Source organism: Camelus bactrianus, chromosome 6, assembly GCF_048773025.1.
Source record: "Camelus bactrianus isolate YW-2024 breed Bactrian camel chromosome 6, ASM4877302v1, whole genome shotgun sequence".
NCBI lineage: Eukaryota > Metazoa > Chordata > Mammalia > Artiodactyla > Camelidae > Camelus > Camelus bactrianus.
The window spans coordinates 95,438,685-95,456,044 of NC_133544.1; the positions used below are offsets into that span (position 1 = coordinate 95,438,685).

Below are 17,360 nucleotides of genomic sequence, written 5' to 3' on the forward strand. Positions count from 1 at the left end.
TGTGGGCCCTTGGTTTCCACAGGAAAAAATTGAAGAGAGAGCCACAGTTCAGTAAATTTAGATTTATTCAGAGAGATATATACTCCATAGACAGAGTGGGCTGTTTCAGAAGGCAAGAGAAAGTCCATGAGGCGTGGGGGTTGGGTGCTCCAGTTTAAAGTAAAAGTAGATACACACTCCACAGACAGAGTGTGGGCTGTCTCCCTCATCAGAGAGAGCAGACACGAGGTGTGGGGTTGTTAGTTTTTATGCACTCAGTATCTTCATATGCTAATAAGTTGGAGGAATATTCCAACCGCTTCGGGGAAGGTGTTGGGATTCCCAGAAATTGGGCCAGAACTCACCCTTTGACCTTTTATGGTCAGCCTTGAACCTGTCCTGGCAACTGTGGGAGTGCCATCTAGCATCCTGCTGTATTTCGGTGAGTGTGTATTGAAGATCAAACTCTACTGGGAGTTGACTTTTCCACCGTCTTGGTGCTAATGGCTGTGCCATTCTTTTAATGGCTGTGCCCGGCCCCCTTCCCTCCTGTCTCATGAAGGAGCTCTGGATTGATTGCACAATTGCAGAGCAGGGGACAGAGTGGAAAGTACTTCATAAGTGGAAGTTGGAAGGCAGAGTTGGCAGTAGAATTCTCAAGTCAATTATAAAGTAAGGGTCTTCTGTTTGCTGGGGTTACCTGGTATCCCATTAGGGAGCTGTGAACCTTGGGGACTTCAGTGAGTGGGTGGCTCACTGTGTATACAGTATTGCTTCTTATGCGGCCCGAGGACAGTTGGCTTATTGGTGACCCATTCACTCAAACAGGGGTCTCTTTGGGGACTTTCTGCACGTGAGGCTAACATGGGTCACATGGGGGGCAGGACCGGCCAGTCACAGCTTGGTCCACAGTCACCTAGTGCCCTCAAGGCTTTCATCCCATGGATGCATCACCTCCCCCTGGATGGGGACAAGGGCACAAGTGGTGGGGCAGCTTCTCAGTGGTGGAGGCATTGCTCTCCGGACTCAACACTCAACAGCATGAACCCCTGGTGTTGGCCACAGCCTTGGCTAGATGAGGCTGTTGGGTAGCTGAGCTCATGAGACGTGGGTGCCATGCTTCCATTCTCAGCAAGAGCTCTTCTTTTGAAGGTTCTGGTCAGAGAGGCACAAATACTCCCTAGCCCATTAAAAAAGAACAGTCTCTTTCACTCAGGGAAGGGCACACAGAAGGAGAACGGATCATCCCGAGAGCAGGAGGGGCAAAATCAGTCCTGCCATCAGGGGTCTGACAGACGAGCCAGCTCAGTTCCTTTTTCTAGTTGTTTACTTGGAGGATCTGAGGTATTTGGGTGACTTGCAAGTGTCAGGAAATAGTACTCGAGGGCTTTGTAGATTATCTGGTCCGGTGTTAACTCACCCCATTGTAGCTGTTGTGCAAGGAAACAAAACTTGGTGAACAACAGGCCATGGCCTCTGCTCCCTGGTGGAGCCAGGAGATTACAATGTTAAGTACGACTGCGGGGGCATCATTTCTATGTTGAGAGGCCAGATGGCCTTACATATCTCTCATGCTGGATGTCTAAGTTGCAGAGGGAAACAGGATTCCATCCAGCTCTCCAGCCAAGGAGGAGACCAGAAGTGGCCTCTGCCACCAACTGTGAGCTCTTTGCCTCCACTGACAGCAGCAGCTATAGCAAAAAGCTGGGCTGCCACCTGGGTTTCCATGTAAACATCCGAGTAGCCACAGCAATGGCCTTGTGAGGGTTGGTGTGCCCAAAGAAGCGGTGTGTGGGACGGAGGGAGGAGTTCCGGGGTCAGACACCGGGCGGGCAGGCAGGCAGTGACGACATCTGTGCAGCGCAGGCGCCATGGAACTGAGCCAAAGGGAGGCGGGTTTGGAGCAGGGAGCCTGAGCAGTGCCGTGTTGCTTGTAAGAAGATCCTTGGCTCTGGATCCAAGAAGTCATTGGCTTGAGTCCTGACCCCAACTTTCATCTTGGGAAAATGTTTCAAGCTTACTGTGCCTCTGTTTCTTGGTTTTGCAAATGGGGACAATAGTAGCAATTACCTCTGAGAGTCAGGAGGGCCTTTATAGTTGTCATTTCATTACGCTCACAGCAGCCCACGAACACGGTTCTAGGTCCCCTAGTTTACACGTGGCAGACGGGTAACCTTTTAATCAGTAATCACGCAGCTAAGAATGGTCAGAACCAGCATTTGAATTTGATCCCTGTGTCCAGATTATTTCTATTCTCACTCAGTATTACTGGAAAACTAGGAAATTCAGAACAAACACTGCTGGGAAGTGGGTGCTTGAAATATGTTTGTTGTCATCGCCTTTGGGGAGTGTTGAGTTCACGTTCCTCACAGCCCGTCCGAGGCTCCCTGCATCTCCAGCTGCCCCTGGTGGGGTCTGAAGGGCTCTGGGCAGCTTCTCCTTGATCTCTACCCCAAGGCTCTCTGCTCTACTTGTTGATTCTCAACCCTGACTGCTCAGAAGAGCTAATGTCTAAAAACAAACAAAAAAATGGTGTGGAGGGTACGGCTCAGTGATAGAGCACATGCTTAGCATGCAAGAGGTCCTGGGTTCAATTCCCAGTACCTCCATTAAAATAAATAAAGCTAACTACCCCCCCAAAAAGGAAAGAAGTATTTGAAAAACAATAAACAGTACAAAGTCCCCGCTCCAGGCTGGGGTGCACTAATATTTAAAGGCTCCCAGATGCTTCCGATGTGCAGGACAGTGAGAGCTACCCCTCTACACCTCTTCTCGTGAGCTTGTCCACTCACCCCCATTAGTCTCTTGAAACAGGAAAACTACTTGGCTCAGCCTAGAACTTTCTCCCAATTTCTGGACTTTTATTTGCCTACTGGACATCTCTCCTGGAGCCCACAGGCACCCAGGCAGAACTGAATCAGTTGTCTCCTCTCATGACTTGCCCCTCTTTCTGCCCTTTTTATTTCAGGGAATGGCACTATAATTTAGGACACTCCCAAAGCCAGAAAGCTGCCCGGGATCTTTGATCTCTTCCTGCCCTTCCATCACACCTGTGGCCAATCCGTCCACCTGCGGAAATGTTTTCTTCTCTCTCTTCCTGGCGGGGCCTCAGCAGGCCTTCACATGAACCTGCAAATAGGTTTCCCGGCCTCTATCTTGTCTCTTTCTAGATCACTTTGCATGTCTCCTCTACCTTGGAGGCACACAGAGTCCTGTGTGATGTGCACCTGTGATCTCTCCACCTGGTTGCCTCACCTGCCTCCCACACCCTGTGCTCACTTCTAGACTATTAGCAGTTCCTGGAAGGGAGCTGGCTCTCTTTGACTTCCCTCCTTTTCATGTGCAGCTCCCCAGGGAGAAATGGCCTTAACATTATACCTTCACCTGATCACTTCTAGGGCATCTCAGAACTCACCACGGTGGTTCCCTCCTCTGGGAGAGCCTCGGCTACAGTTCTGGCTCTCTGCCCCAAGCACCCTCTGCTGACTGTTATGCAAGCCCTCTTAACACATCTCCTCATCCATCATTTCACGATGACTCCTGTGCACCTAGGAGCTCCCGGAAGCAGGGACAGTGACTTTTTTCTCTTTATTCTCAGAGCATGGTAGAGACTCAGGTATAAAGTTGGAGGGAACAGTGGTTATTCTGGAATTTCTCTAGAGTTGGGGCCTAGGGGTAAGTCTGGTTGGAAGAAGGGCTTAGGGGACTTACCCTGGAGCCACATTTTCAATTAACATTTCATGTTGTTTTTGTCTACAATTTGAAGTTTCGAGTCTTAAAACAGAATGACAATTTCTAAAAATTACTTTATCGAAGATTGAGGAAAATGGCAGTTTTCCATATTTAAGAATATTATTTTAATTTTGTGTGACTGGGGTGGTGGAAAATAGAAATGCAGGGGCTACTAAAGCATTCTCATCCCCTTCCCCACCCTCAGGTCCTTCGGACAGAAGAGACAGAGGGATGTGATTAGAAGACTTGGAGGGTGGACCATGCACTGCTTTTAAATTATGACAGTTACTTGTGCTTTTTTTAAACTTTCTTTTTAATGGAGGTATTGGGGCTTGAACCTAGGACCTTGTACATGCAAAGCACGTGCTCTGCCACTGAGCTATACCCACCCTTCCCCCCGATATTTGTGTTTTTAGTGGGCATAATGTGCTGGTAGCAGGTCCTTTAGCATCAGACACAGTCACCTGCCTCTGACCATCACGTTAATAACTTTCCCCTTAGCTAGAGAGCTAGGTAGTCTGTTTTCACAACTTCAATAAATTATCTACATTTTCTTTTTTCTTAAAAAAAAAGGCATTAACTCATGCTTCTCTTTAGTATTGTCTATAGATAAAATGTGATTTTATTAACCATTAACCAAAGTGTTAAGGGTAATAAATATTAAGTACAGATTTCTGAAGCATCAGTCATCACTGAAGATCCACATTCTGCTGTTCTTTCTCTCTCTTAGTCACCTTACTTCTGGAGTTCTGGAAGCGGCGCCAGGCAGAACTTGAGTACAAACGGGACATGGTTGAGCAGGAAGAACAAGTCCGGCCAGAATAGGAGGTGCCGTGTCCCCATGTGGAGACAGATGAGTACCCAGGAAAAGCGGGCGCTGTTTAGATGCACTTTAGTCTGTTTACTTCTGGGCTTGTCAGCCTTGGCTGCATGTTGGAATCACCAGGGGACCTTAAAAAATTTTGGTGCCTGGATTCCATCACTGCAAACTCTGATGGTACTTAGTGGCCTGGGGTGCATTCTGGCATAGGGAAGTTTTTAAAGCTCCTCTGGTTATTCTAATGTGCAGCCAAGGTGAAGGAGCACTTCCTGGAATGGTGGACACAGAAGAGAAGTGTGGTCCTTCCTTCATAATAACAGTAAAAATGGGGAAAAGAAAAAGTCTGGCGTAAATATATAAGAAAAGAGGCATTGATTTGTATCCTTTCATAACACCAATAAAAAAATGCAAAAAAAAAAAAATTAGCCACTATGACATGGATATAGAAGGAAAGACACACTGGTTTTATAGTTGACTCCCATTGTTTCACATGTGCCTTCATTATTGCAGCCTCCTTTTCATCGTAGACTAGGTGCCCCTTTGTCTTGAACTAAGTTCCGGTCACTGCTCCCACTTCCGGTTGAGATGTGCTCAAAGCAGCGTGGCTTTCATCCTAAAGTCAGAGAAAGGGTAGAAGAAGCAGGGAAACCTTTGTTGAGGTGCCATCAGTGTTTGAGCAGTGTTTGAGCTAGGCATTTTATATAATTGGAAATGTAAATTTATTGCTGCCACTCCTGCTGCAAAATTAAAAAAAAAATCTATATATCTTTGTATCAACATTCCAGAGCTATGAAAAAATGATTTTTTGAGTCATATGTATTATTGCTTCTTTCCATCAGATGAGAAAATTTAGAGCTGATGGTACTTGCAGTCAGCAGCAGCAGGACAGTAGGTTGTGAGTGTGAATAACACTTGGAAAGAAAATGCTTTTACTAGGAGCATCTGAAAATATCTCCAACTATAAACTTTATAAATTGAATCACATATCTACAGAATTTTGGCACTGAAAAGGTCTGGAGGGAGCAGGTCAAATTCCTCTTTTTATAAATGGAAAAAAATGAAGTTCAGCTACCAATAGAAAGGGACATTTGTCTTTTACAATGTAATAAGCTTCTAATAATCCCCATTATGAATATTTCCCATTGTTTACAACTGAAGATGGGGGTCAAATCATATGTTGGTGAAAGACTGTACATCCAGAGATGAAAGCTGAAACTTAGACAAAATTAGATGATCATAATATTTTTGAGTCCTGAAAAACAAAAACGTATCATATTGGCAGCATAGAAAAAATACTGAAGAAAAGTTTTTTAGTCATTTAAACTGCCAATTTTAAATTTAAAAGTGCCAACTAATAAGTTTAAATTTTCATTGGAACATGCTTGTTGAAAAATTGAAGATGAAGACTCATTTCACTTTATCGTTCTTCCTTATTTAAAAAATTGTTTATTTATTTATTTTTTTTTTAGTTTTTAATTGAAGAGTTTTACTTTAATTGCGAATGCATGCTCCATTTTTTAGAGAGGCCAGTGTTGTGGTAGTGAGACCTTGGGAATGAAGTTGCCTAAATTCATATTTGAACACAGCAGCTTGCTTCCTGAGCAATCTTGGACAACTTAACTTCTCTGTGCCATAGTTTCCTATAAAATAAAAATAAGAGTTTTGCTTCCTCATGACTGTGGTAAGGACGGGTCGAATTAATGTACAGAATCTACTTGGAAGACTTCCTGGCAGAGGAAGGGCCATGTACTTAGTGACAGCTATTATTATACTATATCTGCTTTTATAATCCAGGTAAATCTTGAGTCTTACTGATTTTATCTCTAAAAAAATCTAAATATAACCTCTAAAATGGAAACTCTAAAACTTTATAGTTGTAGCTAATTAACACATAAAGCTCAACCAAGAAACTCACAGTGGAGACCAGGTAGCTGCAGACACCTGTGAAACTTCCTGTCCTGCATGGACTCTAAGCTGTCACTACCGTCACTTCTGAAATCTAAGGCAAGCTCAGGAGCAGAGCTTTAAAGCTTGGCCTCGTCAGGTACCCAGACCCCTAAGCTCAGACCATGGCAGGGAAACAGTTTACTGTTCACATGTGCATTTTGAAAAAAATAGTATTAAAATGAACACAGTATGTATTTTGTTGTGTGTTTGACATCGTTAACAGAAAAAAAAAAAAAAAAAAAAGGAAAAAAGCCCATGCAGTTACAAATAAGGAGGCTATGCTTGAAAATTATTATTTTTTTAAAATTATGTTTAGGATTTAGTGACCAGTTAGGAGAAAAATCATTTCGTTGGTGTAATCACTTGAATGACTAAACTTGTTTTTATTAAATTAGGAAGAAGAGCGTGTTCCCTTTACCACCTGGGGAAAGTCTATACATATAACCCTTTGTGCAAGTGCTCTTTTTCTGGGTAAGAACCTGCCACAGACTTTTTAGAATCTAATGTGAAATGCTGAGAAAACTGAAAGTCAAGCTGGGAAATATGTAGTCTCATAGAGAAAACTTTTTCCAGAGAACATCTGAGCCAACACAGGGCACCACTCTGGAGGTTCCACCGTCTCTTCTGCTCACAGTGCTTTCCCCAATACTTTTCACCTCATTTGTTAAAATGAGATCAGTGGTTTAGGATTCTCCAGGGTCTGAATAAGAGACCAGGTGGAGGCATTAAGAATTCTAAAATTTTCCAAGAGTAACAACCAAGGTAAAATATCTAAGAATAGCCTAACAAAAGGATAGTAGGAACTATGAAAAATAAAAATAAAAACTACTGAAAGATATAAATTATGCATTAATCACATGATTCTAGATTAAAAGATCATACCTCCAAAATATCAGAAGTTATAAAATTGATTTGGGGTTTATTGTGAATAAAATCATATTAGTAATATAATAATTAATAAGATAATGAGTGTTTTACTAGTTCAAGAATAGCCAGATTAGAAAATAGGACAGGAAGTCCAGATATGGGCTCTGATATCAATAATAATTTAATATAAGAGATGGAAGACATTACAAATCAGGGAGATAAATAAAGGTTATTCAGTAAATGGAACACTTGTTAGCTACTTGGGGGGAAAGGAAAAGATTGAAATCATACTGTGAACCATATATTGTGATAAATTCCAGAAACATTTAAAAAAGCAACACAATTAGAAAAAAACTAGAAATAAATATGGATGAATATACAACCTCTAGATGAACAGTAATTTTAAGAGGAAAATATATAAAGAATTCCATGCATCAGAAGCATCCTAATTTTAAGCAAAACACCAGAGGATGTTATTTGTTTACAAATCTGACAAGGGGCTAATTCCTTCAATACATAGAGAGTTCAGATCACTTCAAAGGTAATATCAAAAAATCTCAGGAGTGTAGAAAGCAGAGAAGACAAACACACATTCACAAAGGAAAAAATAGATGTCACACTCCAATGGTAATTCAGTCAGTGCACATCAAATTGAAATAGTTTTCCACCTCTCAAGTGACACAGCTCTGTTTATGAGGATGAAGTGCCAGTGATCACCAATCCCATGCCTAGGTCATTGGATATTTTTTGTGAAGTATGGTTAATTTACAATGCTGTGTTAATTTCTGCTGTACACTTCCAGCCTTCTTGGAAAGCAGTCTGGCAGTTCATATCAAGAGTGAAAAATATTCATATGCTTTAATCCACTAATTCAGCTTTGAAAAACTTTTAATCAGGAAGTATTTCAAAATGGCAGGGAAAAGTCAGTATGGATGCAAGTCACAGACATACTTTTATATGTATATATATATAAAACCTCAGCCAAAATATTCTTCCAACACTTCACATAGTAGAATAATATGCAGCCATGAAAAACCGTGTCCATGAAAATATTTTATGACATGTCAAAGAGTTATACTTATGTTAGGGTTGAGAATAAAATTAATATATAAAATGATTTGTAATATACAAACAATGCAAAGTTCTGTAGGAATTATGTCTAAAGGTGGAAGCATTTTTCTTATTTTATTTTTTATTCATTTTCAGAGTTGGAGTCTTTTGATTGTAGGTGACAAAATCAATCTCCAATGTGCTTAAACAACAACCAAAAAATGGGGATGCATGGGATTTATTGGTTCCTGTAAATGAAAACCTCAGGTCTGAGGTCTGGGTTCAGTCAAGGAGAGATACTGTAGCCCAGATGATGTCAAGGGCTGGTTTTGTCCTGTATTCATTCTGTGTCCAAGGATGTCTCAGCATGCTGCTTCTAGGCACTCAGCATCCCAGATCACACATCCATCCAAACAAAGAGAGCTCTCTTTTGGCAGCTTCCTCTCTTGATAGAGGAAGGTTATCATTCACATGGGCACCAGCATGTATCTCCTCACATAATAGTGGCTCTTACTGGGTTATTTGCCAATTCTCAAATCATGTGCGAGGCCAATAGAATGAGGGGTATTATTTGTCTTAAGCCAACTGAGATCTACCTCTGGTGCTTCAGAAAGAGTGGGTCAATCGAGCTTAAATCACAGGACTAAAAACAGAAGGGAGGTTATTTATCCTAAAGCAAAATCTGGGCCCTCTTCTAAGACTGGGGACAGATCCAGGACAGCAGTTCTGTCCACTACTGAGTACTTTCAAATTTTCTTTAATGAGAAAATATTAAAGTTATGATCAGAAAATATGATAAGTAAGAAGAAACTTGAGGAAGGAGAATGGAAAGCTTTCCTGTTTCTTTAGAAATATTGAACCCATTAATTGCTTGGAAGAAAAATGGAAATGATTCAAGTTTGTAAAAGTTCTGAAATGAATTAGAATTGATTTCACTGACCATGTAGGAGACAGTGCTATACAGTTAGTGTGTCTTTGGGCTCTTTGAGTATTTCAGTTCTTTCACTTAATAGTTGCTTCATTTGGGGCAAATTGCATCATCTCCACGTGGCTCCACTTCCTCATCTGTAAAAGAGATATAATATTACCTTCCCCACAGGGTGATTGTGAGGATTTAGAAAAATAGATGTGTGCTGAAGCAATAGTAAGCCTTTAAAAATCTTAACTATTATGATTTCTTAATACATAATTAAAAAATTATTATGCAGACTTTTAAAAAATGCATACTATTTAAATGGCCTATATGTGCTGTAGAAGAGAGGAAGGATTAATATACCTTCTATAATACATTTTTCTCAGTCTTAACTAATTTTCACATTTAAACACACACACACCAAAAAGTTATTCCTTTCACAAGCATGAAGCTTTAACTGTGAAGAAAAGGATGATGAAAGAGAGTAGAGGAGGAAATAAAATGCTTTCTCTACAAACTGATGGCTTAAAAACTAAGAAAAACACCTTTTTAAGACTTTGGTCACCATATTCATAGCTAATACTTAGGTAGAGTTTTTCACATGCCTGTGGTTAATGTCCCAAATGTTTTCACAATTAGTAAATCATTGACTCATCACAATAGCCCTATAAATTGCTATTATTATCCCCCCAGTATATGGGTGAGGATATTGACGCCCTTAGAGGTTAAGAAATTTGCACAGGGCCCCACAGCTAACATCGGAGCTGGGATCCAGATGCAGGAGTGTGGCTCCAGGAGGGGTTTGTAAACACTCCCTCTGCTCTCTCCTGCAGGTGCAAGCCAACCACCTGCTGTTACTGTAAGTAACATGATGTGGTTCACTTAGTCTTGAAATTCACATTCTTTGTAGCTTTCTCTCTGGGGCAGCCATTAGGAGCAGCCAGGGACACTGAGTACATGCTTCTGGACTATGACCAAGAAGATAGATGGAAGGAAAACAGTTTAAAAATGGGATCTTTAATGTGCATTCTTCAGTGGCCAGAAAAAAACCTGTCTAGTGAGGAACTGAATCCCTATCAGCCACGTGCAATTTATGCTTCAGACACCCCCGTTGCCCTTGGGTCCACACAGTCAGAACTACAATGGATCAGGGACATGAACCTTGTGCAAATGCAGGGAGTATGAATACCTGCCATTTTAAGATCTCAAGGAGTACGAAAAGCATGTGAAGCTTCCATCAGCAGAGACCTGCTGTCACTTCCACTATTTCCCTCAGGGCATGTCCACAGTTTCACTGGTCTTATTCAGAATGAAGATGACAGAAAGCACCTGCTGAACCCTGAATCAGTGATAGGTTCTCCCTTGAAAGGAAGTGTATCCCCTTCATGGGTTACAACTAGATCATAACATAAGTAATTCTATAGATGTAGAAGGGGTATTTTCATTGGTTCTGCTATCACAGAATTGTCTCCAAAAGAACATGCCACCAGTTACTCCATTTTCAGCCATTTAAAGATATACTTAGCAGGCTTCCTTCTTTAGTGCAGTTTTAGGTTTACAGAAAAATTCACAGAAAGTGGAGTTCCCATATATTCCCTATGCCCTGCACTCAGCTGCTCCTGCTGTCAGCATGTTACATTAGTGGATGCACTCATTCTTTTTGACATCTTTCATTCCTCCTCCCCTAAAGTTTAACAAGACTGATATTCACGTCTCTTGTGGCATTTAAGTGCGATTTACATCACTTCTCACCTTTATGTGAGGTTTACAGCACATGCATGTTGTCTGTTTAAGCGTGGGTTGGGGGCAAGTATTCTGTGTAAAAATACGATCATTAGTGAGTCTCATGCTGCTGGGTTTTTGGGTTGTCAGGTCCTGTTGACCATTGCTTCAGTTATTGGGATCATTGTCTACGGGCTTTCAGTGTTCATTGTATTTTCTGCAAAACTTTCCAAGAACCGGAATGGAAGAGACCCAATCCAGAAGTACCTGACTGTGCAGGTGGCCACGCCCATCACTGCTTCCCTCATCAGTTTTATCATCATCGTGACCCTGAACGCCATATATGAGAAAGTGGCAATCATGATGACTGACTCTGGTAAGGTCCTCCTGTAGCTGAGGTCATTTCTACACCAGTTTTAGAACCAGGTCAAAACAGAGACTGTATCTTGTAGGCACTTCAATTCCAGTACACTACAGTCTTTAGAAAACTTCAAGTGTAAACGTATTTTCTCTAGCCTATGCGAGAAGTGAATTAGCTCCAGCTTTGCATTAGTAAAAGGGAAAAAGGAAGCATTAGAATGTCTAAGCTCTGTGTAAACAGGTCAGTGTTTAATAATAATTTCAATTACATTAGATCATATACCCTATTGTTGAAAGTAAATAGTCTCTGTGTTGCAAACAAGTGGAAGAGGGTCGTGGTTCTAGTGGCAGATTTGCTTGTGCGTTATGGAGAGGAAAGGTAATCACAGTGTTATGTGTCTTCCCTGCATGCTGTTCCTGTTAGTGTAGCTCCATTCTCATCAGCTGTGGCTTCTATAATAAATGTTTCTTCTCTCTGGCTTGTATCCCAGCCAGTGGCTTAGCGGCCCAAGTTAAGTGCTTCCGACCCGCTGCTTGTGGCTGGGTCATTCTCCCAGTGGTCTTCTCAGTGGTCATCTTCTGAAAACACTAAAACCAATTCAAATTCTGAACTAGGAAGATGACCCGTTTTATGTTCCCCAAATGTTTCTAGCAAGTTGCCCCGTGTTTTGTTTGTTTTCTTCGATAGTCCTACCTTCCTGCCGTTCAGGGAGACAAGAGAATATCATTTAGCAGGATGTTTAAAAGTAGCTTTCTGTCAACTTACACCTGACAGAGGACAGTTCTTGCCCATTGGATACTGTTGTGCTTATAAATTTTAAGGAACAGCTGACTTTTTCCTTTTTTGCCTTGTGGAATATTGCGTTCATAGTGGGAGAAACTCTTACAACAGTGTGTACACTTGGAATTAATATAGTAGCTATGTTAAGGAATTCAAAACAGCTTAAATGAAAACAGTGTGAATTGTGTGTGTATATATATATATATATATATACATATTTACCGTGTTAACTCATGTGTCCGTGGCTTTGATGAGGGTCTCAAAGCTGTTCACAGTTTTACAGAATTAACTTTTCTTTATTCTAGCTGCAGAGCTCCCAAGGACCAGACTGACTATGAGAACAACCTAGCCATGAAGGTGTTCTTGTTCCTGTTTGTCAACTACTTCTACTCGTGTTTCTACATCACATTCTTTAAGGGCAGATTTGTGACTTAGCTGGGAGATCTGGTGTATTGGCTGTGAAAATACAGAAATGAAGACGTGTGAATACAGCTTCATGTTCTGACAGTCTGACCGTTTCATGTTTTCTCTTATTTGCCCAATGAAGAGTGTCTTTACTCTCTGTTCCTTAGACATTTTTAGGCATATAATAATGACTTTATTTCATGTTAGAGCTATCTAAAATTTAAATGAGATTTTCTTTCTAATATTCCAGTGTGACCCAGGTGGCTGTCTCTTTGAACTGAAGACACAGCTGACAATAATCATGGGAGGACAGTCCATCTGGAATAACATACAAGAGGTGTTACTTCCGTGAGTACTAAGTCACGTGATCTTGGGGTGAGAACGGCCCACCCATCCATGTCATTTTCCTGCGTGCCCATCTCTAAAACAGGGGAGACTCTCTGCTTGTTAAAGCTCTCCAGATAAGATGATCCAGCCAACAGTGTAAACGTACCTGTTGTTTAATAATTATGCTTAGATACCTTCCTTTTTATGTTTAACTTAAATCCCCAAGTGCTATAGTTTCTGCTTATGAGCCCATCATTAGGGACGGGCTGATTAGAGCCCTTTGAGAGATGGCCCTTTTTGGGGCCGTGAACTAAATTTTCCCACAACTTCCCACAACTTTCTCTTCCTTTTACACATGCATTTAAAAATCTATAACAGGAATTTGTTGAGTGCCTAGTATGTGCTAGACACTGTATTAAATGTTGTACATGTATGTGTGTGTGCGCGTGCATCTGTGTGTACAATTTAAACACCCAAACAATCCTTATTCTTATCTTCCTTTTGCAAATGAAGATTCTGTGGCTTAAAGAGGGTAAGTGATTTGCCCAAGATCTCATTGCCAATAAGAGACCACTGTGGGACTCACAAATAAGACCCTATCTCTCTGAATCCATGGTCTTCTAAGAACAGAGACTCTCTTGGGTTCCTAAGGCACAGGGTTACATAATGTTTTAAGAGACACTTGTCTAAAATAATAACTACAGAAGTTTTGACTTACTGTTCTCTTCCTAAAAATGAGAAAAGCAGATGTTAGCAAAGGTCACACTGTCCTTTTGATTTTCAAATAACCCCAATCCTATATCAACGTGGACAGTCTAGTGTTATCTGTAATTTCTGAACATTTCAAGGAGCTTACAGTATTTGCTTTATGTTGCTGTTGTAACAAGTATCCCCAAACCTCATGGTTGTAGGAAGAAAAAAGAAAAAGTCTCCACTAAACAGCACAAATTTAACCTTGTAGCGTTCTTGAACGCAAAGCCTGCTGAAGTCAAAGTATTGGCAGGGCTGTTTCTGAAGGCCTCAGTGGAACATGTATCTTTGACTTTTCTGTCTCCCAGAGGCCACCTGCATCTCTTGGCCTGTGACCTCTTTTCTCTCTCTCAAGGTCAGCATGGTTTTGTGCCTTTGACTCTGATCCTGTGGTCACATCTCCTCTTCTCTCTCCCCTCTTCTGCCTCACTCTTCCTCCTTTAACGACCCTGGTGATTACACTGGGCCCACCTCTATAATCCAGCTCATCTCTCTTAGAGTCAGCTGGTTAGCAACTTTAACCGCATCTGCAAACATAGGCCCCCTTTGCCAGGGAAACTGACCTCTTCATATGTTCTGGGGATTAGGACATAGACATCTTGAGGGGGAACATTTTTCTGCCTCCCACACTAATCTATTTAAAATAATTTCTGGCTTTGATTTTCTGTCCTCATGAAACTGTTGATATCTCTTCTGTCTTGCCTTCCACACCAGTATTCTGCTCCTGGCCTACCTAACGGCAGAGCTCACCCCTCTCTGTGGTGTCCCCCAAAACCACTTACACAAGCAGGCCTTACTGTTGTTTGGAGCATGGTGGAGAAACTCAAACAACTTGAATTTTGAAATAAAAAACCTCCATCATTTTAAAATCTTCCATGCCACCATAAAAAAATTAATTTTTTTAACTTCATTTTTTAATTTTTAAACTATTTTAAACTTTGTTACTTTTTAAACTTTACTTTTTTTTCTTATCATCCTTCATTGTAGGCTCCAGAAACCTGCTATTCTGCCCACCGCATCCAGGTTCCCTTTCATTGTTTCTCCTCCCTTCCCTAACCTTCCTTCTCTCTCCCTTATTATCAAGTTTCTGTCCATTCTTTTTATAAGGCAGTTAAATTATTTTTTCTTTCTTTCTTTCTGTTTTTGCGGAGTGAACACCGTTGGGTGTCAGTGTGTCCTTCCACATTTCTTCACAAGGGCTTCATCTTTCAGCTTCAGTATGGATTACCGGGGTCTGTCTCTAAACAAAGGCATTTCCCTTGTCCCCCAGCTCACCACGCCCCTCAAAAAGAAAGATTCTGATCTTCGCTGTGAAATGAATCTTTTTTTTCCCTACTGTGCAGTAGACAACTCTTACCCTGAGCTCACAGTCAGATTTTTCCAGAGGAGTAAAAGTAGCTCATGTGCAAATAATACTGTTTTTCTCTGTGAAAAGAAATAGATCAGATAGGGGAAATACTTAACTCAGACTACTCAAAAGCATTTCCTGAAGGAAATAGGTTAATTATTTAACAGTAAATTTTGTTGAATATGGTTTTCAGTGAGCTATTTTTACCAATCAAGGAGAAGGATTTATTTCCTAAATTGGTACTGAGCAATTCATGTGAAATGAAACTGGCTCACATGAACTAGTTTAAAGTAAAGGATGCATTATAATACCTGTGGTCTGTTTATACCTTCACTTAAGTAAGCACATTGCTGTAGGTTCCAGTGAGCTGAACTTTGCCTCCATGTATTTCTACTCTGGGCTGAAATATTTAGGGAATATGTTTTGAATTATGTTTCTCTTGTTTGAAAACCAGGGATGCTGAATTGTAGCTAAGTTTGAGGGTGGCTTGCGTTTTCCTCACTGCCTCTTCTCTTTGTATAAGGTGCCAGTTTCCTTCTTAATTTTTCATAGAAAATCCTAACATACCAAAGATCTATCAATTACTCTTGCTGCACCAAAACTATACCCATCCTCAAAAATACATAGGAAGGGAAAAGAAAACTTATCAAAATTAGCGACTATTTTCATGCTATTTAAATATGTCTAGAGGAACATAATGAAATGAATTTCACCATAACTCACCTGCCTCCACACCCCAAATTCCATGTGGATTTCTTGAGTAGGATTCTGGGAGCAAATGAAGAAGGACAGTGATGCCGTGATCCAGGCTCCCTCTGGGGTCTCCCCAGCACTTGGATCGGCAGCTGGTATAAAGTAGGTCTCAGTCTGAGCCAGCTGAGTGGGTGAGTGACTCACAGGCATCAGATGCGTGACATCAGTGAATTAACAGCATTCTTTGTAGGACTCAGAGCATAAGCTGAGAGCCCTGTGGCCTTCCCAGCCTCACATACTATTTTGATATTGGGGTCATTTCTGGGAATGTTATTCTGTACTTGACAGAAGGCTAGTACAATTCCAGGGTTAAGCAACTTGCCCTAGGGAAATTTTATGATAAAACATTAAGAAAAATAGTTAAATGCCCAAAATGACATAGCATTGTCCTTTGGTGTTTAGATAATGTATGGCTGTAATTTTCTTACTTTATATGTTTTCTACATTTTCCACCGTGTGTATGCACTACTATATAGTAAGAAAATGCAAATGTTTAAAAGAGAAAATCTCTCTTTTCCAGATATGATTTGGTTAGAGGAGGTGTCAGATACACATAATAAGAGAATCTTAAATACATGTGTCCATAATTCACTCTTTAATTTCAGGAACAGGAAACTCAGGAATGAAATAAATTAAGAGGTTCAAAGATACTTGTATTCAAGATTAGCAAGTGGGAGTGTCCTCAACCAAAACCGTGATAATCTATAATGCAGGGATTAGATGTGATAATGAAGGTACAAAGACAACTTGAAGTAGAATATGCCACGTGGCAAGCACTGAGTAAAGGGAAACTTACTGTGATTATGCCAACATGTGTGGTCAATTCCCAAGCAAATGATTGTGTAACCCCTGCTAGAGGGAGAAAGCTTCCAGCCTTGGCTGTAGAGGGGGGCGGGTCCAGTGTCTGTATTTTTCAAAATGTGTACAGGTGCTTCTCATGTGCAAATTGATATCCCTGCACGAGAACCATATCCCAACAGAAAATCCAAAAGACCGAGGACAATGATGCATAGATGACAACCCAAGCTTTTCTGCCACAGAAGAGTGGTTCCACTCAGGAAGACTGAGCAAGAGGCTCAGAGTCTTAGCTAAGGACAAGCAAGTCGGGACTTCTAATACGACCTAATGCCATTGACGGGGGAGGGCAGTTCAGCACAAGAAGGGAGCGCCAGTTGAGTTAACATGGAAGTTTCACCCTGTATCCAAACCGTGATGGATTTTGGTCCCGGAGGGTAAAAGCCCTGCTTCCCTGGGGCACGGACCGGATTCCACAGGAGGCTGAGACAGGAAGTATGAGGCAGAGAAAAATTCCCTCAGGAGACTCCTGTGTCTGGGTGCCAGGGAGGGTGATGGACGAGAGCGGTCCCAGCGCCACCTGCACCGCAGGGCTCTGAGTGGCTGTGGAGCTGCGCGCTCCCGGCCGAACCTCAGACCTGACTGCAGCGCTCTGGGCTGCGGCCTGGGGAGCGGCTTGAGCAGCAGGCTGTCCCCGTCATTCTCGTAGGTGCTGCAGTGACTCCCACCCCTGTGGCCACGGCGTTCCCAAGCCAAGGTTCTTAGTGACTTCAACCCTATTTACAAGTGACCACAGCCGGTTAGCCTGTGC

General features: G+C 41.5%; 1 long non-coding RNA gene across 1 annotated transcript; it reads right to left on the reverse strand.

Moving 5' to 3' along the window:
* Nucleotides 1-4,384: 4,384 nt before the first annotated feature.
* On the reverse strand, nucleotides 4,385-15,871 carry LOC141577825 (uncharacterized). The gene is made up of 3 exons (XR_012507290.1): nucleotides 15,725-15,871; nucleotides 9,336-9,460; nucleotides 4,385-5,144 (listed from the first exon to the last, which is right to left on the reverse strand). It is a non-coding gene; the product is annotated as an uncharacterized LOC141577825 (long non-coding RNA).
* Nucleotides 15,872-17,360: the final 1,489 nt, after the last annotated feature.